This window comes from Ambystoma mexicanum, chromosome 6q (genome assembly GCF_040938575.1).
Source record: "Ambystoma mexicanum isolate Mex_15411 chromosome 6q, UKY_AmexF1_1, whole genome shotgun sequence".
In the NCBI taxonomy this organism is placed as follows: Eukaryota; Metazoa; Chordata; class Amphibia; order Caudata; family Ambystomatidae; genus Ambystoma; species Ambystoma mexicanum.
This window is the reverse complement of record NC_090937.1, coordinates 200,425,753-200,453,092: the sequence shown is the minus strand read 5'-3', so window position 1 is coordinate 200,453,092 and position 27,340 is coordinate 200,425,753. Positions and strand designations below refer to the sequence as shown.

General features: G+C 48.3%; 1 protein-coding gene across 1 annotated transcript in view; it reads left to right on the top strand.

Annotated features, from left to right (window-relative positions):
• INIP (INTS3 and NABP interacting protein) overlaps positions 1-27,340 on the top strand; it is a 363,842-nt gene that overhangs the window by 138,451 nt on the left and 198,051 nt on the right. The gene's annotated exons all lie outside the window — the stretch shown is intronic.

Here is a 27,340-nt window from a genome sequence, read left to right as displayed (position 1 = left end):
GTATCACTCGAATATCCTACTATAAATAGTTTTGACAATGAATTAAATCTAATCTACAAAAGACTGATAAACATCTTCCTCAGGACAAAACACTGCTGATAGTTTATAAGACAATGACACATTCAATCTGGTATTGGATGCCGTTGGGAGGTACCGACTGGTTCTTGTACCGCGGTGTTCCTCTCACAGTATTCAATAGAGTAGAGAAAAAAACATACTAAAAGTAAAAAGAAATTTTAAAAACAAATAAATGGTCTAAAATCACTTGGCCAGGCCAACTGCCCAAATCCACCAATCCTGAAGTTCCATAATATCTATTGGGTAGAACAATAAGTACCATAGTTTCAACCAAATTGGGAGGTTGGTGGACACTGATTTCCGTAGCCCAAACTGAATCCAAAATCAATTCCAAGCTGAAACTAAAGTTATGCCCAGAGTGGCGCAACAGAGCCCCTCTACTAAATGTAGATGACAAGCGTGTTATGAGAATGTGTAAGTAACCTGAGGGTATTCACACGCCTACTCCCCTGGTAGTTGGCCAGGGAAAGGCCATTGCTATTGGATCCTGAGCCTGGGGGCGTAGAAGCAACGGAGGATCACCTTGGTGGAGGGTCCCTAACAATTGGGAGTGGGGTGCCCTTAGGCGAGACATGGTATATAACCCTTTCCCTATTGACAAGCAACCTCACCCTGACCCAACCTTTATGGACAGTTCCCCTCAATTTTCCATATGTAATACTTGACAGTACTAGGGCGAAGAAGATATCACTAAAAGCAGTGAAGATTACACCTTTTCAACACTTTGATACTGGGACGAGGAAGATGCCTACTAAGAGTTGTAAGGGTCAGGCATGTCCCTTTGATTGTGGTCAGGCAGGGCTTATTGAACATTCACACCTGCAGCTCGTCAAGAGGCTGCAGGTGTATAAATTGAGATCAGCTAGACCAACAGAGAGCAGGAAAAGGAGCGTGACACAGGGAGCAATGTGTGAGGAGGCAGCCATGGTGGGACTGGCGCCGATGAGCCAGAACGCTGGCAAAAAACCCAGTGAACTTGGGGGACAAGATGTAGGTGGGCTGTGTGATTTCTCCAAGCCTGGAAGCTTTCAGACCCCTGAGCAAGCAGCGCGAGCTGCCGTGGAGCCGGAGCAAAGAGGACGCTGCCCATGTGCCGACAGAGGCACTGAAGCTGCCAGTCTGCGGAGAGAGGCAGGGGGCAGGCAAGCGGGACTCACGCTGGAAAAGCACAGAAGACCAGTGAGTGTCAGGAGGGCAGAGAGGCTCTGGGGCGGTCTAACAGGACCACAGGGAATACCGCTCGGTACAATGATGCGTTTATTGACTACCGAACCAAACAGAAACTTAATTTTGAACTAAATGCTCATTGACTACCGAACCAAAGGGAAACAAACTCTGCATATTGACTATCAAACTGAAGAACTTTAAATCTGAACAATAAAGGTGCACATTTGAACACAACCGAATTGAGCACATGTGGCACAATGATTTAATTCAAACATCAGTCAACATTATTTAAAAGGGGAAAAGATCAAGACAGTGACCTTTTGTGAGTGAACGCAGTGGGACAGGGCCACAACTTGGCAGGAGGTGGATGACACATGGTGCCAGGGCCACAAGGCTTCTAAGGAGAAGCCAGAGAAGTGCAAGAATACCCACAAAGCCGGGGGGCGTGGCTAGCAGCGCGATGAGGACGACGTAGCTCTCCTGATAAATCCCCTGATATTGCTAATTATAAAACTTAAAAATTACCTCTATGCTTAGCGGGAACCGTGGTGCTCACTCGGTCCAGGCGGTGAAAATATTTAGAAGCAGGGCACGGAGATACGTCGAGGCGAAGGTGGATGAAGAATCGCCTGGCGCTCTCCTAAGATGGCCGCGTGAGTGAAGAGACTTAACGAACGGCACGCACTGAGTGACGGGGTGCAGCAACGGTCTCGGCCGAGGAAAAGACAGCGGAAGGAGCTGGGCACTCCTATGCGAACCTTAAGAGGTGGCCGCACGACGAACCGGACCCGGAGCGGAACGGAACGGCGGGGGAGGTGGACGACTCGCCCCGGCCCTGAGGATCCGGGCCCGGGCCTCGCCCCGTGTCAAGGCGGCCGAGGCAGGACCCTGCAAACGAGTGCCTCGGGCGCCCCTCCTCCCCTCCCCCGAGACACAAACTGGTTTCCCCACCCGCCATATCTGTGAAGAAGAGCCTAGCCTCGTTGAGAGCGGCTCCCGGGTCTTCCCCATTAATCCGCTCCAGTGCGCAGTGGATCCGGCGAATTGGCCACTGGAGGAACGGGGTGGCCTTGACGAGCGGGAAGGTCCGGAGTACAGATCCTGAAAGGACTCGCTGTACAGAGGCACCAACTCATATACTACTTGGTCCGGAGCACCCGGCACGTCATGCCTTGCATTGCAGAACCAATGCTCGCAGAGGGGACCCCCCGAGAAGGAGAAGAACCGGCAACACCGGCCTAGACGTCAGACGCCTCCCGCACTGAGACCACAGCCCCGGGACACGGAGCACACGGAGTGGGGGTGGTACCCCATCGGGAAGAACCCAGCAACGGCGTGGTTGGAGAGCAAGAACGTTTTAAATCCTGAATCCCGGCAGGAGTACACCCAGAGGCCCAACTCACGGTACACATCCTGACACATTTTGAGGGCCACGAAGCTGCGGATGCCCACTGAGGGGCGACATCACCTTGGCAGGCGGTGGGCTCTGTGCCCAACCACACCACCTTTCTCCCTGCAGGAGGCCACTAAGACGGGAGATGGACCTCGTACCGCAAATCTAACAAGACCGCTTCTCGGCTTTGCCACGGCCTGACTGAGACGGGATCGACCCAGCGAACACCACCGAAGGCCCTTGGTAATAACACTGTTATCGAGCTACTGCCCCAGGATCGGGGTGCGACCATGGGGAAAAAAAAGACGAGGAAACCCAACATGCAGAACAGAATTGAACAATATACTGTGCCCTCATCACAACAGACGGATTCCCAATCGCTACATCCTGACGGAATGGAAACTGAACACGCGCTCTCGCTTAAAGACGTCATGGCGGCCATTGCAGATTCCCGCTCATCTATGGAGTAGAAGATAGACCGCATAAGCCTCAATGTCTCCCTCCTTAGACATGACATCCAAAAGCTGTCCGCGCGCACTGGAGAGGCAGAACAATGGATTGCGACGACAGAAGACGGCCTACACAATGTGCAGCAACAGATCCATGGAATCTCGGCCACACTCAAGACCCTGGGGGCCAGGGTGGAGGAGAGCGAGGGAAGATCCAGACGCAATAACGTTTGCATCCTTGGTATCCCTGAGAAAGAGGAAGGGCCCTGCATGGAACTCTTTTTGGAACAATTGTTAACAGACCTGTTTGACTTGCAATCCTTTTCAAAGTTCTTTTCCATCGAGAGAGCGCACCGAATGCCCGCAGGTAGACCACTGCCCGGCACTCCCCAACACACCGTGATTGCGAGGTTCTTAAACTATCGAGACCGGGATACGCTCTTACAACTTGCAAGATCCAAGGGCACAATTACATTCAACAGATCTAGACTGGCCTTCTTCCCCGACTATACCAGGGAAGTACAGAAAGCGAGACAGTCCTTTGGGAAGCTTAAGAAGCAACTACAGACATTGGGAGTCAAGTACGGCCTCCTGTTTCCCGCACCATTGAAAATTTATCACAGAGGCACGGCGGTCCACTTCGATGATCCTGGAGATGCATGGCGCTGGGCGGAGCAGCACATTGAAGGAGGTGGTCCGCACCCCGAGGTAACAACAGAAACAGGAACCCCAGACCATCACCGGAGCAACATCCCAGGCCGGACCGGCCACAACTACCAGACCCGCGAGAAGATGGGGGTGATGGGCCACTGTCCTGAACCCGCCGAGTGCATTGCGCACAGGGTACCTACTCTGTGGTCACTGACAAAACAAAGCCATGGGACTACTAAAGGCGATTTCACACTCTTGTAAAGCGGTAAGCGGGGGATCGCTGCCCTCCCACTTGGGTGTTTAATAGGGGGTACAACACCATCACAGCCCCCCCCGGACTTTCTAGTTGAACTTTAATAAGGGCAGTTAAAACTGACAATCTACTCTTTTTGATTGTCAGCAATGTTGGGTCGACAGGTACTTCAAGTTGGGGTGGAGTATAGGGAGGGGGAGGGAGGAGTTAGTTGGGGAACTTTTTTTGTTATTTCAGGACCGACCCTCCCTGGTAGTTCTCCAGGGATGGTGGAGTTCCTGGCCAGTTGGGACCACACCACACAGGAACAGCGCTTCAGACCTCAATCTCTTGCACCGCATGTTCACACACCGGGGCTGCACCCTCGGGGGCAGTCTGCTTATCCCTCTTACACCTCTACTAGATGCCACTTGACCAATCTCACCCATCCATGTCCACGCGCCCCAGCTCTCTCAAGGTTCTCACCTGGAACGTGAATGGGATGGGCTCCACGATCAAAAGACGTCTGGTCAAGCAGCTACTTTCCAGATATTCCCCCGACGTGGCTTTGCTCACCGAAACACACCTTGCGGGGGCACACTGTACATTTTTTCTACGCACCAATTACAAGACCGCCTTCCATGCGGGATATACCATGGGATCCAGGGGCACCCTCATTCTTATACATAAACGGGTCCCGTTTGTCTTACATGCACTAGAGCAGGACCCTCGCGGACGCTACGTGATGGCGCTTGGGACACTCCGGGAAGAAACACTGGGACTTGTTTACATTTATTCCCCACCTGGGCTGGGGCAGGAACTCCTTGATGATCTGACCTTGATGGGTAGGCACCAATCGGACAAGTGGTTCCTGTGAGGCGATTTCAATGACGTCATGTGCAACACCTTAGATCGCTCGCACCTTAGACAACGCAACCCCAACCTCCCCACAAAGCTGTTTATCTTTGTGTCTGCCCTGGGTCTTGGTGCTGTTTGGCGGGAACTGCACCCGGGAACCAGAGGCTATTCGTTCCACTCCGGGGCACATGGCTCCCTTTCCAGGCTTGATTACCTATTTGTTCCACACACAGACCTGTCTAATATGCTCCCAGCAAACTTGCTCCTCCGGGGGTTTCGGACCACTCGCCTCTCCTGGTGGAAATGCGACTACAGGGAACAGCCCCCCCCTAGAACGTGGCGATTGAACACTTACTATTTAGGCAGCTCGGATTTGGTGGACCGCCTTACGGAAGTCTCAACGGAGTACTTCGAGATTAACGGTTCTGATGAAACCGACCCGATGGTGCTGTGGGAGGCCTACAAGGCTGTGCTGCTGGGAGAGATAATCTCTTGGACAGCGAACAAAAGAAAGGAGAAGCTCCGGAAGATGGCTGAGGCAGAGAAGGAGGTAACTCACAGAGAGAATGAGCATACCCTAGAACCTACCCCACAGACCCACATGTCCCTTCAATGCTTCAGTGAATGCCTCCGAAACCTTACGCTAGACAACGCCAAAGAGGCCCACTGGGAATCCAGAGCCCGGATATACGAGCTTGGGGATAAAGCCGGTAAGCTGCTGGCTTGGCTTGAGAGGAGGGATGAGGGTCGACGCTCGGTCCGTGAGATCATCACCCCGCAGGGCGAGATCTGTCGGTCAGACGCTGAAATAGCAAAAGCCTTCGCCCAATTTTATGCTGAACTATACCATGCCTCGGAGCTACCGCTGGACCGGACCCTCCTTGATGGGGTGGTGCTCCCCACCCTATCAGCACAACAACATGAGATGCTGGACTCTGATCTTGCTGAGGCCGAGCTGGTAGAAGCCCTGGGACAGCTGCAACCGGGGAAGACCCCGGGCCCAAACGGATTCCCCATAGAAATATGGGAGAAACTGGGAGGTAATAACGTAGCACCTCCTCTGCATCAGATGCTGCTGGCCGCGCTAGAGTGGGGCTCCCTCCCGGACGACCTATGTAAAGCCACCATAGTGGTCATCCCCAATCCGGACAAACTCCAAGAGCAATGTGCGGCTTATAGGCCGATCTTGCTAATCAACAGCGAAGTCAAGGTCCTGGCCAAGCTCCTGGCTAACCAATTGAGCAATACCACTTCACGCAATTGATCCATGCCCTCCGAACCCATATACCCCCAGGTGATTCAATCCCAGACTACACTCCGCTCGAACACAATATGCTACCCGAGTATATCCCCAGCAAATGTACATCCACTCTAAATAACGCTATCACCTCCTTCGCAACTCCCGAGCTATTGGGATTAAAGGCCAAATGGGAAAGGGAGGTGGGGGAAATAGACCCTGAGGACTGGATCTAGGTCCTAATGCACCCACGGGAGGTAGCCATCTCCTCCAGACTTAGACTGGTGCAACCTAAAATCCTGCATAGAGTATACTACCCTCAAACTCTTTTATATGGCTGGAAGAGAGTAGTGAGTCCGAACTGTCTCCGTTGTGGTGAGGAGGAAGGCACCGTCTATCATCTCCTCTGGACATGCCCTCGGATCTGTGACTATTGGACTGCATGCTGTACGGAATTGTCCAGAGCAATTACTTGTCCTATTGAACTAGATCCGAAGGTCTTAATATTGGGTGTACCGGACACGTCTGAATCTAATAAATGGGAAAAACTGCTATTGAACACTGCGATGGCCCTAGTGAAATGCAACATTGCGCAAAAATGGGGCGCGCCTTACCCTCCGACACTGGAACAATGGATACTCGACATGGACTCGTGCCATGACGGCGCACCGAGTCTATGGTGCAAGAGGATGCCCGAATAAAGCATCCAAAATATGGGGGAAATGGGAAGAAACTGGGCCTTGACGGCGACGGGGGCCCAACAAAAGGCTAAGCACCGCGAGTCCGCGGGCACCGGGAGCGCCGAACGGTTGGGCTCCTTGGCTGCCAGGCAGGGCGCATCCTCCCCGGCGCCATCGACCACGAGCCAACGCTCTGGCTCGGGTAAGAGGAAGTCCGAGAACCCAGCGAAGCTTCTGGAGAGGCCCCGGTCGATCTCGAAGATTCCGGCAGAGGGAGAGCGAGGCTCGGACCCTCCCCCCCAGGTGAAGGCCCAAGGCGTACAGAAAGTGACGTTGGCCTTAATTCACCCTGCTAAGACCTTGATTGAGGATGTCGCCGCGGCCCTGGCTCAGCCTGTGGAGGCTACACCAGTGGAGGCGCCCTCAGGTACCAGAGTCTCCCTGCCACCACGGAGGGAGTCGTCTTTCAGGCCCATCGAGAAGACCCCCACGAAGTCCTCGTTGGAAAGGGGGTGGGGGTTGGTGGCCGTCGTGGATACGGACACAACCTCTGAAGAGGAGCTCATCCAAGTCGTGGAGGAGGCCCAGCCCATCGGGAGGGATCCCGACGAGGGCGAGGGCGACGGTGACGCAGACGAGGCTCCTCAAGAGCCCTCGCTCCTGTCGTTACCGGCGCCGCAGAACACCTCGGCGGCCATTTTGTCAGCCATCCAGTCCTTATGCTCGGAGATGAAGACTAGGTTGCCCCTTCCCCCCCACGGAGGTGCCTGAGCCAGACCCGACGGAGGAACCGGAGCCAGGACCTTCGGAGAGCCCACCACTTAAGAGGAGGACGACGCATCCTAGGCCCCTCTCCCGCCTCTGCGGCCTTCTCTGCCTTCCCCCCGGTCCACTACCCACGGGGATGATACAGGCATGGACACGACTACGATGGGTACGGATGACGACGGAGGCGATGACGGGACGTGTCCCCCGTCGCCCCCCTGCCCGGGCGTCCCCGCCCGACGAGATTGTATCCTTCCATGCAATGATTTCCAGGGCATCCGAGCTCTTCCAGCTCTGCCCCGAGGAAAAGAAGGAGGGGTTCCTTTACCAACGGCGCAAGGCTAAAAGGAAGACGGTCCTCGCCGTACCGCTTCTTGATGACATCTGGGATGAGGGGCTTGCCCTCCTCAAGAACCCTGCCACGGCTCCTGCGAAGAGGGACCGGTACGAGAAGTAGTACCGGGTCCCCAACGCTGCCCCCTTGTGCCTTAGGGCGCATCCTACCCCGGACTCGGTCGTTTCGGCGGCGGCCAAGAAGAAAGCGGGGTGGCATCGGCCTCGACTTCAACCTCCCCTCCGGACGGCGAGGGTAGGAAGCTGGATGCGATGGGACGACGGGTCATCTCATCTGCAGCGACGACCATCAAGACGGCCAACGCCCTGGCCATCGTAGCCCGCTACGACAGGGAGTTGTGGTTCAAGATCGCCCCTCTGTTGGACTTCCTTCCGGATGCCAAGAGGGCTGAGGCCCTGGAAATCTTGCAGGAAGGTGAGATTGCCTCGGACCATGCCATTACGGTGGCTACGGACATCGCCAACACCGGTTTCCGTCAGTTGGGCAACGGCGTTTGCCTGAGACGACGAGGATGGCTCAAGGCGACGGATTTCTGCCAGGACGTTCAGACCAAGGTTTTGGACATGTCTTTCGATGGGAACAACCTTTTTGGCAAGGCGGTTGATGAATCCCTTCAGGCGATCAAGATGGACACGGAGACAGCACGTGCACTGGGTGTGCTCCAACAGCGACGGCCGTCCTTTCGGAGGTCCGGAGGCAGACAGGGTGCCTCCAAGGGAGCCGGCAGCAGCTCCTTTATGTACCGTCAAGCGGCAAGGTCTTCGTCGCAGGAGGCCTACAGGGGACGCGGCAAGTCAGGTGGATCCCGCCGTCGTCGCCAAGGTGGTCAAGGATGCAAAGCGGCCTCCAAGCAAGATTGAACCGACCGTCGGGTCGGGCCCCCGCCGAAGCACCCCGGTGGGAGGCCGGATGACGAAGTTCGTCGGCGTGTGGGAGTCCATCTCCACCGACCGTTGGGTGCTGGACGCCCTGGCCCTGGGGCACGTCCTCGAGTTCCAGTACAGGTGCCCCCGCATTCCTCCCGTGGCCAGGAAGGAAAATCACGTCCCTCAACTGCTGTTGGAAGTAAGGGCGATGCTCAGGAAAGGTGCCATCGAGCTCGTCCCGAAGAGGCTTCGGGGCTCCGGAGTTTACTCAAGATACTTCCTCGTGAAGAAGAAGACAGGAGGATGGCGTCCCATCCTGGACCTGCGACGACTAAAAAAATACATCGAGGCACAGAAGTTCCGGATGTTCACCCTCCAGCACGTGCTGGGGCAGCTGGAGGAGGGCGATTTCCTGTCGTCGTTGGACTTGGAGGATGCTTACTTCCACATCCCTATTCTAAAGAGGCACCGAAAGGTCCTCAGGTTCGTGGTCAAAGGGCGGCACTACCAGTTCAAGGACCTCCCGTTCGGATTAAAATCGGCGCCCAGGGTGTTCACCAAGTGCCTAGCATCGGTGGCGGCGCGGCTGCGCCTGCAGGGGATCCACGTCTACCGCTACCTGGACGACTGGCTCATACGGGCAAGGACAAGGGAGCTCGCCGTGGAACACACTGCGAAGACCGTCCAGCTGCTCACGGACCTGGGGTTCTCCATCAACTTTCCAAAATCCCACCTGGTCCCGTCGCAAGTCGCCCTGTTTCTGGGAGCACAGCTCGACAGAGTGGCACGGCTGGCCTCACCATTGGAGGAAAGGATAAGGACCATCCTAGGAAGGGTGCAACGTCTGCTGGCCACGGACGTGGCCAGAGTGAGGTCTATCAATTCCCTCCTCGGAATGATGTCCTCCTGCATTTATCTGGTGCCCCACTGCAGACTTGGGATGCAGCCCTTGCAAGAATTCCTCGACGGCCACTGGATCCAGACGACGGGCAGCTTCGAGGACAGGATCCCGCTCGACGAAGCGTTCCGTCAGGCGATAAGATGGTGGGGTGTCTGCGCTCATCTGACAGCGGGAACAGGTTTCCTTGCCCTGGCCCACCAGGTGACGGTGACGACGGATGCCTCCCTGGAAGGTTGGGGAGCGCACACCGGGGGTCTCCACGCGAGAGGCCTTTGGTGCTCGCAGGAGAAGACTCTCCACATCAACATCTTGGAGCTCCGCGCAGTGTTCTGGGCCCTCAGGTCCTTCCTTCCGTCCCTCAAGGGCAAGGTGGTGAGGATCTTCACCGACAACACCACCACAATGTTTTACATTCGGAAGCAGGGCGGAACCAGATCGCCTGCCCTGTCCAAGGAAGCCCAGGATCTGTGGCATTGGGCCGTCGCCCAAGGGATGTTTCTGCTACCCTTTCATCTGGCAGGGATAAAAAACACCATCGCCGACTCACTCAGCAGAGAGCTGCGCTCGTGCCACGAGTGGGAACTGCGCCAGGATCAAGTGGACCGACTCTTCCGACAATGGGTCAAACCCCAGATCGATCTCTTCCCCACGGCGGCGAACTCCAAGTGCCGGAGGTTCGCCAGCAGGTTTCCCCAACCGAGGAGCATGGGCGATGCTTTCTTGTTCCCCTGGGACGGCCTTTTCCTTTATGCATTCCCGCCGTTGCTACTCCGGCTCGTCAACCAGCTCAAGAGGTCCCGGTGCAGGATGATCCTCGTCGCACTGGCGTGGCTGAGGCAGATCTGGTTCCCGGACCTTCTGGACTTGTCAGCGTCCACACCAGTCAAGCTGCCGACGGACGCGGATCTTCTCTCCAGGGGAGGAGGCGCCATTCTTCATCACGAACCAGAGTCGCTGAACTTGCAGGCCTGCCTCCTGCAGCACTAGAGTTTGGGGGATACGACATCCCGGCCGACTGCAGAGAGGTTCTTGCAAAGGCCAGGGCATCCTCAACTCTCAAGTGTTACGGACATAAATGGAAGAGGCTCTCTGTCTGGTGCCGTGCACAGAAGATTAACCCTCTGTGGATTACGGCCCCTCAAGTATTGCCGTACCTACTGTCTTTGGCCAAGGCTGGCCTATCTCACGCTTCCATCAAGGTACATCTGGCTGCCGTCTCACGTTACACCAGAACTACAGGACGGGCGTCCTTGTGGTCTCATCGTCTGGTGAAGGAATTTATGAAAGGACTGTTCCGATCATTCCCGCCGGTGAAGGCCCCTGCCCCGGCGTGGGAGCTCAACGTGGTGCTAACTAGGCTCATGGGGGCCCCATTAGAGCCTATGCATTCAGTGCCGTTGAAGTTTCTATCGTGGAAAACAGCATTCCTCGTGGCCATCACCTCTGCACGACGAGTGGGTGAGATCCAGGCCCTGTCTTGCAAGCCTCCATACTTGACTTTTCACAACACGAGGGTGGTGCTGAGGACACACCCCTCCTTCATGCCCAAGGTGCCGTCGGACTTCCACCTCAACGAGCCCTTGGTGTTGCCAGTTTTCTTCCCGTCGCCGGCTGAGAGGACTTTGCACTCGCTGGATGTAGCTAGAGTGCTGAAGTTCTACGTGGACCGCACGAAGAGTTTTGGGAAGACATCACAGCTGTTTGTGAACTTTGGACCTGTGAATCAAGGGAAGGCTCTCTCGAAGACTTCCATTTCCAGATGGCTTTCCGGCTGCATCATGCACTGTCACCGGTTGGCAAACCGACCGTTGCCAGGCCGTCCGAGGGCCCATTTGACCAGAGCGATCGGTGCTACTACGGCGTTCCTGTCTGGTGTGCCCCTGCTCGACATCTGCAGGGCTGCTACGTGGAGGTCGACGCACACCTTCACTAGATTCTACTGCGTCGACCGGGATTCCAGGGAGGAGTCCAGAGTCGGCCAGGCAGTTCTGCGCAACCTGTTCGCCTAAGGTGAGCCTGGTGAGGAGGTAAGAGTTGCTTAATGTTGAGTTGTTGTATTGTTTGATATTGAGCCCTTTGCCACGTCCCGTGGTTGTGCATGTGTATACTGCTATGTATTCTTATATTCATGAGCATGTGAATCCATGCCAGACCCCATGCTGGAGAAGGAACAAGTTACTTACCTGTAACTGTTGTTCTCCAGCATGGGTCTGGCATGGATTCACATGCTCATGAATATTCCCCGTCGTCAGGCTGGGAATCCTCGGTAAAGAAAAAACTCAGTATCAGTTTCGTTTCTGATCTGACTTTCGTAGTAGTAACCAATCACTGATTTCTGCGTCATACTGACCACAGCCAATGACTGCCCTCTCCCTAAGCCCCGCCTCTGGCCTGCTTACCCGCATGTGGATTGATGGGAATAGCCAGGGGACTTTCCGCATGCCACCCTCACAATCTCACCATCCACTACTGAGGTAAGGCAGGAAACTCTGTCACAAACGGTGCAATGCCCCAAAAGGGAAAGGTTTCTCCAATGTGTTTAGAAGTATTTTTGAGGAGGGAGTTGTTGAATACCACAGTGGACCTACCCTGTGGTTTCATCAGATTTTTGCTTTTTTTGGTAGGAAATATATTGTGGGTGTCGTGGGGTGTTATTTGCAAACTACCCTTTTTCCTCATTGATCAAGACTACATCACAGAATTTAGTTAACAAAAGATTGATTTCTTGATTTATTTATTTGTTTTTTTGTAACATTTTGTGTCCAGTAGCTGTCTTGTATGTTATTTTCTATGTCCTGTGAGGGGTCAGAGATGTGAACCGGTCAACTTTGTGAAGCCTTTTCAAAAGATACCGTTTTATTAACTCAAAAGGTTGGATAAACGCCTCACTAGCCGTACTCTGACCAGGATTTCCCTGCCTAAAATAAACGAAAGAAAACACGCAAACACATTTTTTCTGTCCCTCACACTTATATATACAATACATCAACAAGGTAATGCATGGTATTTCAAATGCAACAAAAATAACAATTAAGTTCACAATATGATAACCGTCTATACTTATTATCCGGCTGAATTGTCCTTCCCCCAGATCCAAACGGGATTCTTTCAACAGTTCCAAAAGAATGAGGAAATCCTGTCTTATAACAAAGTTCCAATGCAGTTCTTTGCTTCTGTCGTTAGGTCAGTTTACAAGGACTTCAGAGTTTTCAACTTCACAGCATAAAGGTTTAAGTGAAGGGAGGACAGTATTCACACTGCGGTTCTTCAACTTCACAACATAAAGGTTTAAGTGAAGGGAAGAAGGTATTCACACTGCGGTTCTTAATTACACTTTTGTGACTTCCAAAACCTCTGCAAGTTATGCTCCTGCTCCTCTCCTTCTGAATAACCTTTACTTTGGATTCCCCACTTTTTCATCAACCAAACACTGAAAGTGATATTATAGTCGTACTCTGACCCTTTCTTGCTTTGGCAGTGTGTGTTTATACCAGCTTCTGTTATACACTCCTTCAAATATGGCCAATAAGCTTTACAAAGCCTGGGGCTTTCATTTCCCCCCTTCTGACTTTGGCAAAGTGTGTTGGTCTTACATTGCTTTGATCTAGCTTTCTTTGGCTTGGATAATGGTGGTTTGCATTAAGTTCTGAAATCATTTCCCCATCGTGTTGCTTGGTTTTAAATAAACTAGAATGCTTAAAGTTAGTCAATTGATTGTACAAAGCAATGTTTCCTCTGCTTTTGCCAGTTCGGTATTCAAAATGGCTTCCTTCCGCGTTATTTTTTGTACGTGACTGCTTTCTGCTGTGAAAGTACCTGCTCTGAGCATGCGAGCGGGCATGGAGCGCTCCGGTGTCGCAACAGCTTAGTGAAATCACCGGATATGGCGTGCACGTCCGACTATCTCGCTGCTCCCAGGTCTCCTGCCTCCACTGCTCCTCGCAGTCAGGCGATCTGCTGCTTCCAGGCTGCTGCTGTCCACGCCACTCTCACACACAGCTTCCACTGCTCCACAGGCTCTCTGGTGCTCGCCTACCACCAGAGACTGAAGGGGGAAGCTTTGAAATCATTTGCTTCCTGCTGCGGTGCCTCTGCAGTCCAGGTCTCCAGGGGACAATCTTCTTTCTCCGATGCTTCCCGCTGCGCGACCTCTGCAATTAAGGCGCCTGGAGGTGAAGACACTCTCAGGACCGGCTACTGCTTGACTCTTGGCTGTGGTCCAGGTGTCTTCTGTCACCACCAGTTTCTGCTGCGATGCGGAGAGTCCACAACTCCTCCACCTACGACTACTACTCCGCTCCTTGTATTGCCTCCTGACCTGCAAGCTGAGGGGGTGTTTTAAGCCTCCCAGTCTCCCTAAGGTGTGGGTCATTCCCATTAACAAGCTGCACTTTGCAGTTTTGTTCCTCTGTATCCCTCTTCTTTGTCCCAGTACCTTGGGAATTATGAGACAAAGGGCCTCATTGCGAGGCCGGCAGTAAGGGGTTAACGGCACCGGTAAGAATGCCAATGCCGTTAAACCCCCCCTTTTTTATTTTTTTCTTTCTTTATTGGTTTTAACAATATATAGCCAAACTTATAACTTTATCAATGTGACCTTCATAATTCACACATCTTTCATTCCCCTCCCCTTCCTCCCTCCCCACCCCCCCACGACCACTGTTTGTCCATCACTTCTCATTGTGCCAGCTTTCGAGCCTGGGCTACCTGCTTCGTCTGAGGTAGCGCCTGTTGCGCTGGGATGGAGCAAAGGCACTGTTGGCGCTATCCACCGGTGCGGGTCTCCACTGGTGTCCAGCCTCTGTTCTTGTATTGCAGTTTCCCATGCTCCGGTTTCGGCTGTTATCCACTTCGTAAGGTCCCCCCACCACTGTGCCACGCTTGGATTTTTGGGGCTCTTCCATCCCATGGCTATGCGTTTTTTCACCGTTATGTATATTAGGTCCTTAAGCCTGTTCAGTGGCTTGTTTTTTCTACGTCGTTTGTATCTGCCCAAGATGCAGGCCGGCAGTGTTTGCACTTCCACTTCAATGCCTGCCCCTGCCACTCTTGCCACAGCTTGCGTCCAAAAACCTTGTATCGCTGGGCAACCCCAGAACATGTGGGACATTCCTGCCCTGAGTTTGTTACATTTGGGGCATACTTGGGTTCTTGCTCCCTTGAACATTGATATGGCTTCTGGTGTGAGGTATGCTCTATTAGTAATGTAGAGCTGTATGGGTTACAAGTGGGCGTTTCTGGAGATCTTTTTGTGATAGTGGGTTATTTTCTCCCAATCTGTCGTTAACACCTTACCGCCGCATTCCGAGGTCCCTTAGCGGGTCCCACTAAAACCGGCTGGTTTTACCAGCCGCCCTTAGCGGGAGCCGCTAAGGGACCAGGGAGCTAATAACGGACCCGTTATTAGCTCCTTCCCCATTCCCATTGAGCCCTATGGGGGCTCGAATGGGAATGGGGAATGGTTTTCAGAATGGGGGCTTACCGGGTCCTCCAAGGTTGGAATGACCCGGTAAATCCCCATTCCGACTACCCGGACACGACTTTGGAGGCAGCCATGGTGCTAATAGCACCATGGCTACCTCCAAACTCGTAATGAGTCCCAAGGAGTCCATAATACAAAAATCAGTGTTTCTAATGGGAATGTTATTTTCATGTGCCATTCTTTTCCTACTTATATTCTTTAAAGGAATATGGAATATTACAACGATAATTAGACAGACTTGGCTTTACAGAGAAATAAACATTGTTACAGTCTAAATTGGTATTGGTTTCAGACTTTCCTTTACTATTCCTATGGGATGTAGGGTAACATTCCATTTTATGAGTCGCTGTATTTTAAAAAGGGTTTTTATCTCTTTCAATGCCTAAGGGTCTACAAATGTTTTCACCCCATTCAGCTGTAAAACATGGGAAGTAAAAAGCTCCCTCTGGCAACAAGCCATTATAGACTTGAGTATCCTTGATATTGTCTCCTTGGAGGAAGATCAACACTGTGTCTCACCCAACAGAGTCCTCTTATTTCCCTGGACCCTTTCTCCTCCCAGGTGATCCTCCTGCAAAACACCACCCCCAAGGTCAGGATCAGAAAGTGTCTGCTTTACCTCGCCACCTGGGTGGAGACTTTAGTTAGGGTATTTGTGGGGACTCTGCAGGATTCATCACAGTGCCTAATTATTGTGTGGCCTTCCGTATTAGGGAACTTGATAACAATCGTTTGATTGTCTGAGGTTTTTTTTAATGCTAATGCTGTTTTATTGGCTCGTGTTGTTGACTTTGGGCTGGACCCTTTTGTCTAATCTTAGTTTTTAAAGGTCTTTCATGACCAGTTGCAAAGGGGATACCAGCTTATCCGTACCATTTACAGTATTCATGGAAGCACCACCATTTGCAGAAACACCCAGAGTGCTCCTGATATTGACCAGACACGGGAAAGAAGTACAAATCAACATTCTACTGAAAAGAGTAGCACTATACCAGCTGAGCATCCCTGTAGATAGATAGATAGATAGATTATATCATAACAACTACACTGGATGATAAAATCAATCCTCATTCAGAACTAAATTATGTCCACTTTGGACATCATCATGCCAAAGAAACCTTTGAAAAACTCCCAAATAGGAAAATGGTTTATCCCCAAACTAAATATATTCTAGATACCCTCTTGCTGCGGACCTGGGATCAGGCTCCTCCTCGAAGCTCGCCTCCTCTCTGGATCTGGTTCCGTCCTGCCTCCTCCCTTCAACGCGTGCGGGGGTCGCTGGTGCGCCGTGGGGTTCCCACTCCGCTTCCCCAGTGTCGTGGGCTTCCCTGCTGTGTGTATGGGGCTGTGCCTGCACTGTGTTCCGTGCTACATGATTGGATGTTGCTACGATGCCTCCTAGACGCTCTGTGAGGACGCCATTCTCCTGCTCACGTGGCCCACACCAGTCACATGATTGCACAACCAGGAAGAAACCCATAAAAGTCCCAGCCAGCCTTTCATTATTGCTTCTCAGCGTTCCTGTGAGTGGTGTTCTGGTTATTTCCTCCTTGTTATTCCTGTTTTTTGGTGTACATTGACCTTGGCTTCGTTTTCCTGGATTTGTCTCTTGGATTTTCCTGTGGATTTGGCGGACTTGTGTTTTTTCTACTGGTTTTGACCCTGGCTTTTTCTTCTGGATTGTTATTTGGATTTCCCATGTGTTCTGGCGACCTGGAATTTCTTCTGGATAAAGAGGGGACTTTGGACTTTGGTTTTCTTTGGCTTTTTCCTCTGGAACTTACCCATGGAACATTGTTTTGGGAACATTAACTGTGAACATTTCTTTCTTTCTGCGCCCTTGTCTCCTGAGGAAAGGTTTTCCCACGCATGGATTTTTCCTTTCCTTCCTTCGTTCTACAGTTGGTGCCCTCACTAGGTAGGTTATAAGCTCTGTTTCAATATCAATAGTTTTCTGCAGATTGTTGGTATTCTAACCTTGCCCTTTCCTTTTTTAGCTACCTGGGTATCCAGTGCTTCAGTTACAGTCCACCTCTGTCCCCAATAACTGGTTAGGCAGTTATTTTATCTTCTCTGACTGGTGCATGGGGACAGAGGTATGTCTTGACACCTCTCTACCTTTTTTAATTTGTATTTTATTAGTTGAAAAATGCATTAGGTTTTCTTATGGGTGATGGTACTAGTTCAAGTGTAAACTTTATTTGTGAAATTGAACTAATTTCCATAAAAGTACAAGGAAAAGAAAAAACATACAAATTAAATATAATTAAAATTCATTAAGATTAAAAACATGTAAAATAGTTAATCAAGTTTCCTTCAGCACTTGCAAACTAATCAACAAGCTCAAGTGTACACAACAATTGATATTTTGTTTCTAATAAGTGTGTGTTCAATAAAATTATAAATGGCACAAACAGAATATTTGTTGTATAATGCAAAGGAGAAACATAAGGCTGACTCAATCCCTCTAATTCCCCAATTTCTGAAGGAAGGAAATTAAGATGTTCTTAGTTTTGTGTAAAACGGACAGAATAGCATAATGGGATAGATCTTCTTCCGAATGTTCATCAAACACTTAGTCACTCCTTTGATTTTTACCACACCGGCAGTTTGATACAGACAGTGGCAATGTTTGTTTTACGTTTCATAAGAAGTACCCTTACCTCTGTTTAAGCAGCCAGTCCAAGTAACTTCTGTGGTGTAAGTACTCTGAATGAGAGAGACCGAATGTAGTTGTCGGTTTTTCCGAGTTACACCTCTCCTAGTCCCTGGTCAGCATTAACTGTTTATAATCTCACTTGCTATTGGTTTTACATCAGCTTTAACAAAATGCATTAAAAGATGCAAGTCAAACTTTGACCGCTCATTTTTTTATATAGACGAACCAGGGACAGTTTAAGCAGATATTAGATGATACAACATTTTGTACCAACTGTTGAGTTTAACATTTTTGTTGTCCTAAAGGCAATATAAAAGTGGACTGATTGCAATTAAATCTTTGGTGTAACCAAGATTCCTCCTCCGATTGAATGGAAAAGCTGGGAAAGACCCATTATCATGCACAGGAAAGCATTTCCCTTAATCTGCCTTGAGAAGGGCTCCTAATGATCTTAAATAGTAGCCCGTAAATAGCAATTAACACAGACTTTGCCTTGTAAATGCAAATGTGTATTTCACAGGCATGCTCCGATTTTCTTCCGCGAGTTAGCAAGCGCCCCATTCAGATTAGTCTGTGCCATTTTCGTAGCCTGGTTTTTTAAATGAAGGTACCCACATTCCATCATTTCTTTCAGTCATGTAATCCTCATAGCCATTCACGAGAATTTGCAGGGCTCTGTGGGTCATAGCATCCCCAGACATGTTTTGCCCCATCAACACCTCTTTGTTTTTGCTTTGCCACCCGAGTGTGACTGGTATGCCCAGATGTGGGTCCTCTGCCTGCTGGGCCTAGAGACCCAGGTTACTCGTCACTGACGCCCAATGTGGCCGAAACATGTCTGGGGATGCTTGTGATCTGCTGCAGAAGGGAAGCGACCTAGCAGGTCGGGCTGGCCTGCCCTTTTGGGGTGGGACCAAGCCTGTTTTGCATATGGTTTTTCCATTTTTGTAATGGCTTGGCAGGCGAAGAATGATGGTCTGGTGGGCTGCCCAGAGGAATTGACAGAGTTTTAAGATGAATTCTAAACCTTACAGCCATCACCTTTTTGTTTTTGTTAAATATCTGACTAAATATTAAATGCCAGACTAATTGTCATGGGAAATTAATTGAAAAATTGTAATGTTGAAATGTTGCACTACTATAATTTAATAATAATAATATTAATAATAATAACATAATAATATGTAACAAAGAATCATACAGCATGTGAAATGTTATGGAAATTGTTCATGGGAATGGGCAGTTGAGTTACAAATTGAGTTTATCAATTGAAATGGGCAGTACTTGCCTGCCAGGTTTTTCTAGTGGAGATATCATCCCCAAACTAAACGGCTTGAAAAATGAAATTTGTAAAACAAGAGAAAATAATGCTGAAGAACGCACATAAGAAACAAAACTCTCCTATCGCACAAAGCTATGATTTTATGGGTAGAGGTCATCAAAGCCAAAAGAGCACACTATTCCCAATGCATAGAATTGGCACAAAAAAGCCAAAAGTAAATGTTTAGATTCTTCCAAGAATTGAACATTCTGACAGACGGTAATGCAACAACGCTCTTGCACAAGAACTATGGCATCATACTACAGCCCAGTTCAACAGCAAGATCTTCAAAATCAAGAGCACTTGAATAACAAAGGACAGAATTCTTCACACCCAACAATGCACCACCCACCTATCCTCCACCCCCGGTCCCCCAGGCCCCACTAATCTGCTTCCACGTCTTGTCTACAGAGGATCTTTTTAACACTATTGAATCCTGCCACCTATCTGGATTGCCAGAGAACCCATTCCTTGCTAACTTGTTAAAATTTATCACAAACGATCCAGGACTGATGCCTGTTTCAATGATTCCATCACCACAGGAAGTGACCCACATCTACTGAAGTCTGTTTAAATCAGGCCTCTGTTCAAAGAATCTACACCCGCCCAAAATGTACTGCACCATCTCAAACAATTTTCCTTTCATCAGGAAAATACTGTAAAAATTCATATACGGCCAACTGCAGGAGTTCATTGAAACAACCTCCTGAAAGAGGCTGACATCAAGGGGTACAGAAGCCGCTCTGTGCTCTATTTGGAACACACTAAAAAAACAATGCAGATGAAAACAGTGAGCACACTCATCCTCTTGGACCTGTCAGCTGCATTTAACGTCATCAGTCACAAGATCCTTCTAAAGAGACTGACATCTAAACCAAAGGAACGGCTCTCTGCTGAATCACCTTCTCCTACACTGGTGCAACCACATCCACGATCATGGCGCCCTTTGAATTCCAAAGATCAAAACTGTCACCTTTTGCTTTTCAACGTCTACATGACATCCCTGTTGGACCTAATCAACCATGCAGGAATCACCAGTTACAATTACGCAGATGACATCCAAGTAACCTACTAACTACAGAACAATTCAATAACGAATGCAACAGTCCTAAAAACACACCTTGCACAAGTGGATGCATGGATGGTGTGAAGGCATCATGAAGTACAAGACAGACAACAGATTCAAGATTCAAAACAAAGTAATTTATTAACTCAAATGTAAGATTGGCAAATGTAATAGGCCTAACTTGACCTATACTCTGGTGGGATTTCCCTACCTAAACGAAACTGAGGAAAGTCTGGTTCAACAAGTTCAACTTAAGTCTGTCTGTGTCCAAAACCTTTGCTTGCCCTCACAACTAAAGCTAAACAATGTGTAGAGATGTCAGCCATCAAAAAAATAGTGATCAATAAAAAGTTCACAGCTTCTTCCAAATCTTAGCTTTTGTTTCAGCTTTGCTTCTCTTCCCCAAGTTCAGTTCCAGAAAAGTCTCAGAATGACCTCTCTCTCGCTCCAGGTAATAGACTTCCACATAATTCTCGGGGTTCCCTTCCCCCAAGTTCCAAGCAGCACAGTTCAAAGAAAAATTGGTCTTGCGGCTTTTTCTCAAGACAAGTATAACTTCTCGCGTCTCAGGGCTCCCTTCCCCAAGACTTGATCTCCGCCAAATATACTTATTTCAGTCTTTCAAACAAAAAGATTTAACTCAACGTAAGGTCAGCTTGACCATGTTTTTGGATTGCCTCATCCATTCACTGGCAGTGCCTCTTCTTGGTTCTCACAGTTCAGGGCTCACTGGTCTAGGTGCAGTTGTCGGACCAAACGGTCCACCCATCACAGCTCACGCACCCAGGATCCCTCTCTTTGTTGGCCTCTTGGCTTTGTGGCAATATTCATACTTCTCTGGCTTGTCCCTGGTAGCCTCCCGGCTCTATCAGAGTATGTCACACACTCTCTACCAGTCCTTGGCCTTGCCACACTTCATTTATCTGTAAAGTTCCCTTTGTGGTGGTTTTACCCCTGTCCCACCTTTATCTAGTACTCTTACACAAAGATGCCCTTTTCTTTTGTGTCGTTGTCGTATGATCCCTTTGGCTGTATTTGATTACTTGCTTTTCCCAAAAAGCTGTGCTTAATTTTATATTCAACAAGCTTGATTGTGAGATTTGTTCTGTTTGTTATTCACTAAATATTCAATGTGCTCGATTTCAAGTTTCATTGAGTTTGGTGTTTAGCAGATGCTCAGTGTACTCAATTTTAAGTTCCCATTTGGTTTGGTATTCAATATGCATTTAGCACATTTATTTTAAGGTTTTTCCTTCAGTACAGTAAAGTATTACCTCTGTCACCCGCTAGGAACAGCCCCCAGCTGCTGAGTGCCTCTCCTGACACTCACCGGTTTTAGGCGTTGTTCCACTGTGGCTTCCGCTGCTTCTCTTAGCCGCACTGGGTGGCAGGCCAGCTGTTGCGAGCCGCACTTGTACTTTGGGGCTTGTCTTCACCCACTGGCTGCTCCGCTGCCTACTTCTGGATGCAGACAGCGTACCGTTCTCTCCTGCAGTTCCGCAGCCCCAGCTGCTGGTTTCTTCGCACAAGGGCTCCTACCCCAGCAACAGCTTAACCGCTCAACTCGCCTAAACTGGGCAGGCTTTCTGGGCTTCATGTCAGCATCCTAGCTCCTCCATAGGTCGCACCAAGGTGGTCTCCTTCCCACAGGCCTCCCTGTTTCTCTCCTTGCTGCCAATTCTGTCTCCCTTTATACACCTGCAACCTTTTAACAGGTTGCAGGTGTGTACTCCCAATTGGACTTGCCTGAACATGATTAAGATGACATGCCAGACCTTCACTTCACTTTGCAAGCATCTTCCTCATCCCAGTACTAAAGTGGTGACATGGCCTAGTGTGCATTACTCGGTCTTCTTTTCCTTGTCTTAGTACTGTCAAGTGTCACATGTGGGGAAATGAGGGGATCTGGCTTAACATAGCCCATAAAGGTCGGAGTAGGGTTAGGCTGGTCATCAATGGGAAAATGGGGATACCATGTCTCGCCTCAGGGCACCACACTCCCAATCCTCAGGGACCCTCCACCCTGGTGATGCTCCCTCGCTTCTCTGCCCCCATGGTCAGGATCCAAAATCAGTGGTCTTTTGCTGGCTACCTGCAGAGAGGATCTGAGGGGAGTAGGAGTCAGAAGACCCTCAGGTGTCTCACAATGGCCACAGACTAAATCTCAACCCCACCAAAACCGAACCAATTTGTTATCCTGAGTCTTCTGTCACTGCCTCAATCCCCTATCCTGACGAAATGGGCAAATTCCAAATATCATTGCCCAAGGTCTGAAGCCGCAGAACAACCATGGACAATTATCTTATACTCTTAGCACAGGTGACCGTTAATGTTAGAAAATGCTTCTTTCATCTCTGCACCCTGCGACACATCATACCTTACTTAACATTCTCTCATAGAACCATGACTGTGGTCTCTAGTGCCAATAAGACTGGACTACACAAACCACTTCTATCTTGGAATGACCTATTTCCTAGTTAAAAAACGATGCAATATGCACTCTTCATTGGCTTCTGGTTGAGAAGACGAGCCGTTTTAAAACCCGCTGCATAGCTCACCGCTCCTACCATAGAAAGGGCCCCCTTTCTTTCATTAGGATGTTACAGCATTACAAACCTTCCAAGACACTGTGGTAAAGCAATGCTGCATTAGTTGTCCTTAATTTCAACAGGAAATGACAGAGGAGATACTCTTTCTCCCTCCTGGCCATAAAACCCATACAATTTACCAAGATATCTCTGCATGGATGAGAACCACCTGACATTTAGGAAATAGTCAATATATGACTCTTCGACTAACCTAAACGTTGAATCGGCAACAGATGCAGAAAAGGTTTTTCACTAAACCAATCTAAACATTTCAATAGGACTGGATTGCTCCTCCCAACTCTGAACACCAATCGAAATCATCTGATGCAACAAAACACCTATGGATGTCACATCTCATAAACCAATATTTCACGTAAATATTGCTGAAATGTGCAACACACTCATAATTGAGCTGTAGTGCAGTGGCAGAGTATGTTAAGTGATTCCTGAGGAGAGACACGCTGTATGCTACTGGGTGCAAGTTTTATTTTCTGACTACTGGCCCTTTAACCAGCAATAAGGAATTCATTCCTGGCGTTCGGTGTTCGGGTGGATGGAGGTCGGAGGTCAAGCACCTCCGCACTGAGATCTGGATCAGGAAGCAAACGGTAAACAGCCTCTTCTCGGTAAAGTGCAATGCTGATACCAATATCCTTCAGCTAACTACATGCAGTAAGTCACACTCCTTTTAATAAACACTAGTCGGTCCGTGTCTGTGGTTTTGTATGCGTTTACTAGAATTCTTAAATCATGCAGGTGAAAGTTGCCTCAAATTCACATTCGGGAACAGGGGTCGGGCTAGGACATTCAAATGGTTCCCGTTACGATAACCTGCTCAATTCTATATCCGCTCAGAACAACAATGAATTGATAGATGGAGTAATTCACTTTGCAGTAAAAATATTACGCAAATTATGCTGTGTCATATTGGAGGAAGTGAAAAAAACAGGGTTGCATAATGGCAAAGATGGAGAACAGATATCAAGAAGCGTGCCCATCCACCACAGCCCAGGCTACGTCTATACCAGTACAACTAACAGAGCCGCCCAGTGCTAGCTGTAACCAGGAGCTAACCGCTGTGACTATGGCCACTAACTTGCAGGAAGATGATTCCTTGGACCTAACCATGTATAAATCAAGCAAGCAAAGACGCATGGCAAAAAGAGCACGCTTGAGAAAACAAGCCGCAGACCGTAAACTACCCTCCTTAATTCAAACCGAAATCTGCTGACCCTCTAAATTCAACTCCAATTTTACTTGATCGAGTTCAGCCTAAGAAGAATAATGGCTGTTCGGCGCCTAAGCGTACAGTTTGACAGAAGTCGACCGGCACAGTGACTAGCTGGCTGTTGGGGGATTGTGCCCACAATAACGCATCGTGAAGTGCATCCATTACAGCAAAGCTCAGTGCCAGGTGTGGACACAGCGACTACTGATAACGCTGTGTTGGAAGAGATTTGTCCTATTATCGCACCTCAGATGATGCAGGTGACCCCCGCCCCCTACTCTTGCCTTGCCAGTAGCCTTGCCAGCAACCGAAAGAGATCGAAAGATTTTAGTTTAGTCAAACATGTTAATATCAATGGTGGGAACTTTGTATGTGTACATTGCCCTACATCTGAAGTTCCAACACGTATTCGTAATCATCAGTGGTCCATTCAGAATGCAGGCTATATATTAGACCACTCCTCACGTGTCATTCCTGCACCTGTGACTCGGCGGACGCCGGTTTCCCCTAACACCTCAAAGACGAATGTGTCAACAGAAGAGTCAGTTACCTGCTCGCCTTTTGGAAGTAGAGTGTTGCTCTATTAAAATGGGTTCCGGACAGGTAGAAAGCCTTTTGAACACTGACAACCTTATCTTACTTGATCGCACCATAAGAGGGGTCATAAATTAATGGACCTTATCGAATACTGGAAATTGAATGACCTGACAATTAATAAGAGCAAGACCAAAATGATGGTGGTGTCACGTCAGTCGTGGGTTAAATAGAGTTCAGATGGCAGTGGATTCCCAAATTATTGACTGTCAGTAGTTATCCCTACCTGGGAATAGAACTCCAGGCTGATGGTGATTATAGCCTGGATTGTGATGATGTCATGACGCAATGGCACGTTGACGCGTGACATCATGACGCCTAAGCACCACTTTGCTGCGATATAAACCGCAGCTTAAACAGTAGTAAGCCGTGTATCCATCAGGATACCATGGACTTCCTACACTCATCATGGCATCTTATTAACTTTACTCTCGAGGTAAGACTATCTCTCAATACCTAATCATTAGTTTCTCTGATTAAACTTCAGAGATTATATAAAATAAAACAGCTCTTTCAAATGGCGATAATCTACAAATAGCATGCAGTACTTTCTCCCATTTCTAAACATACTACAAACACTTTTATCTGTTCTTTCTGTATATTCTCTCCTTTTCTCTGGGACTCAAGTTCAACTTTAGGAACTTTAAGAACCATTTATTTTCAAAGGAAATTTAAGAATTTATGTATATACATTGATCTTCACAAGAGATTTTCTGTCTGGCATCTCTTCTTGACAAAGTTTTTAAAAACAGACAACAAAGAGAAACCTTGGATAAGCAAAACTGGGTGAGTCATATGTTCAAAAAAGCTTCCTTTCATGGTATAACAACACACAAGGAGATAATCTAATAAATATATTTATTTTTTATCTTTAAGCAAACAATAATGTGTACACTTTAGCCTTTTTTCCCATTCCTAGTTTTCAAATATTCTTTCTCTTTCATGTAGATAACTTTCTCTCCTGATGAACCATTTGTGACAATAATGGGGAAACACGTGTTGAGAGATATATATGCAATATGAACATTACTGTGAAAATCAATGTCAATCACATATTGAGTGAAGTTGTATTATGATTTACCTACAGAGTCAAATATGAATATCACAAAGTGAACAAATGTTGATTATTATCAGTGTGAAGTAACACTTGGATCTATTTTCAAAAAAAGGACAAATTTAATAAATAAGTTTTTTCTTTTTTCAAACAAGTATAAGTGAGCTAATTGACCCTCTGACTCACCAACAATAGCACACACATCTTTGGTCATTTTTGGTTGGCGCATTGAAGATTTTCCTCACATACATATTTTTTCTTGATGGTGATTATAGGGCCATTATAGATAGGAAGAAAGTCAAGGCATGCCAACTCACGTTTGCCATAAACAAATTTGCCAAACAGACTGCCGGCCGGGTACTGTGTAGAAGGAATAATTAAACTCTACAAGCAGAGTTTTGTGCAAGCCCTCGCCCTGGCTGATTTTACATGGCTGAATGTGGTAGAGGGCCTTTTTTGGCGAACTCTCTTGAGTCTCTCTCCTGCGACAACCATGGCCTATCTTCATTTAGAACTCGGCCTGGTGTTTCTGCAAAGCCAGGGCCTGATACGCAGAGGTGCTCTTTACATCAAGATGCAATCTACCCCTATATGTCTGTTGCTTGAGTTAGTGGGTCGGCTTTATGAAACCCTAACTGCCCAGGTGCATGGAGATTTTTTTACCAGGCTGAACAAGGATAGCTTTTCCGCTATTGGGTGGTACCCAGACTTCTCCTGTGGCACAAAGTTTGAAATTCTGAAGAAAATGTACAGGAAGATGATTCAACATTGGGATTGGGTAATTAATAATACACATTTACTATCATTGCATAATTACAAATATACAACTAATATAGTACATAGGTACTTAAGGACTCAGTCTTATCTGTTGAAGTGCCGAGTTTGCCCGTTCACAACTTTTTATTCCAAATTCGGACTAACAAACTACTAGTGCTGGCATCCCAGAAAGCTTTATCTATGATCCCGTGTAAACTGGAGGGTAATATCGAATCCCCAAGACATGTACTCACATTATGTCCGCAGCTGGGACTAACGTACATGACAGTCCTAGGTCAGTTTGTGCGAAGCTATGATGCCATTAAGGCAAATGATTTTTTGAGTTTTTTTCCTAAAATCAGACTTGGAGAAGGTTCATATAGCGCTGTTCAAATTGGGGGAGTGGTGTGTGCCAGGCTGGACCAAAAAAACAGACGGTACATGTTAAGTAACAACGAGTACTACTATACTGTGTTGTATTAAATGATGAACCTTATGTACAGTGCTATGTTCTTTAGGCGTGCTACAAGTAGTCGTAAGGAAGTCAACAAAGTGTTTATACGATGTTAGGATTCAGGTTTTAATGTACTAAGTAACACTTTTAACAACCTGTTTTAAGTAACATTGATTTTACAACATTGTCTTAGATCACACGGTTTTATGAATTATGAACTATAGTGCGTTTTAGAGTGTTTGAATTTGTTATTGTGTTTTTCTAAAGGTTCTTCTATGAATCAAAACAGATAAAATAAAAGCCTTATGATGCCTGCATTTTATAGCACCTTGCATGAGTGTATTTAAAAAAAAAAAAACGTACTGCGACCCATCACCTGACATTGGGAACTGCTGTTTAATTCAGGTTATCCAAGGCAGGCTTTTTTGGCACATAGAATGCAGTATTGGCCACTGTTCACAGAAGCTATAAAAAATTAACGTTAATGTGGTTTGAGCTAAATGGCC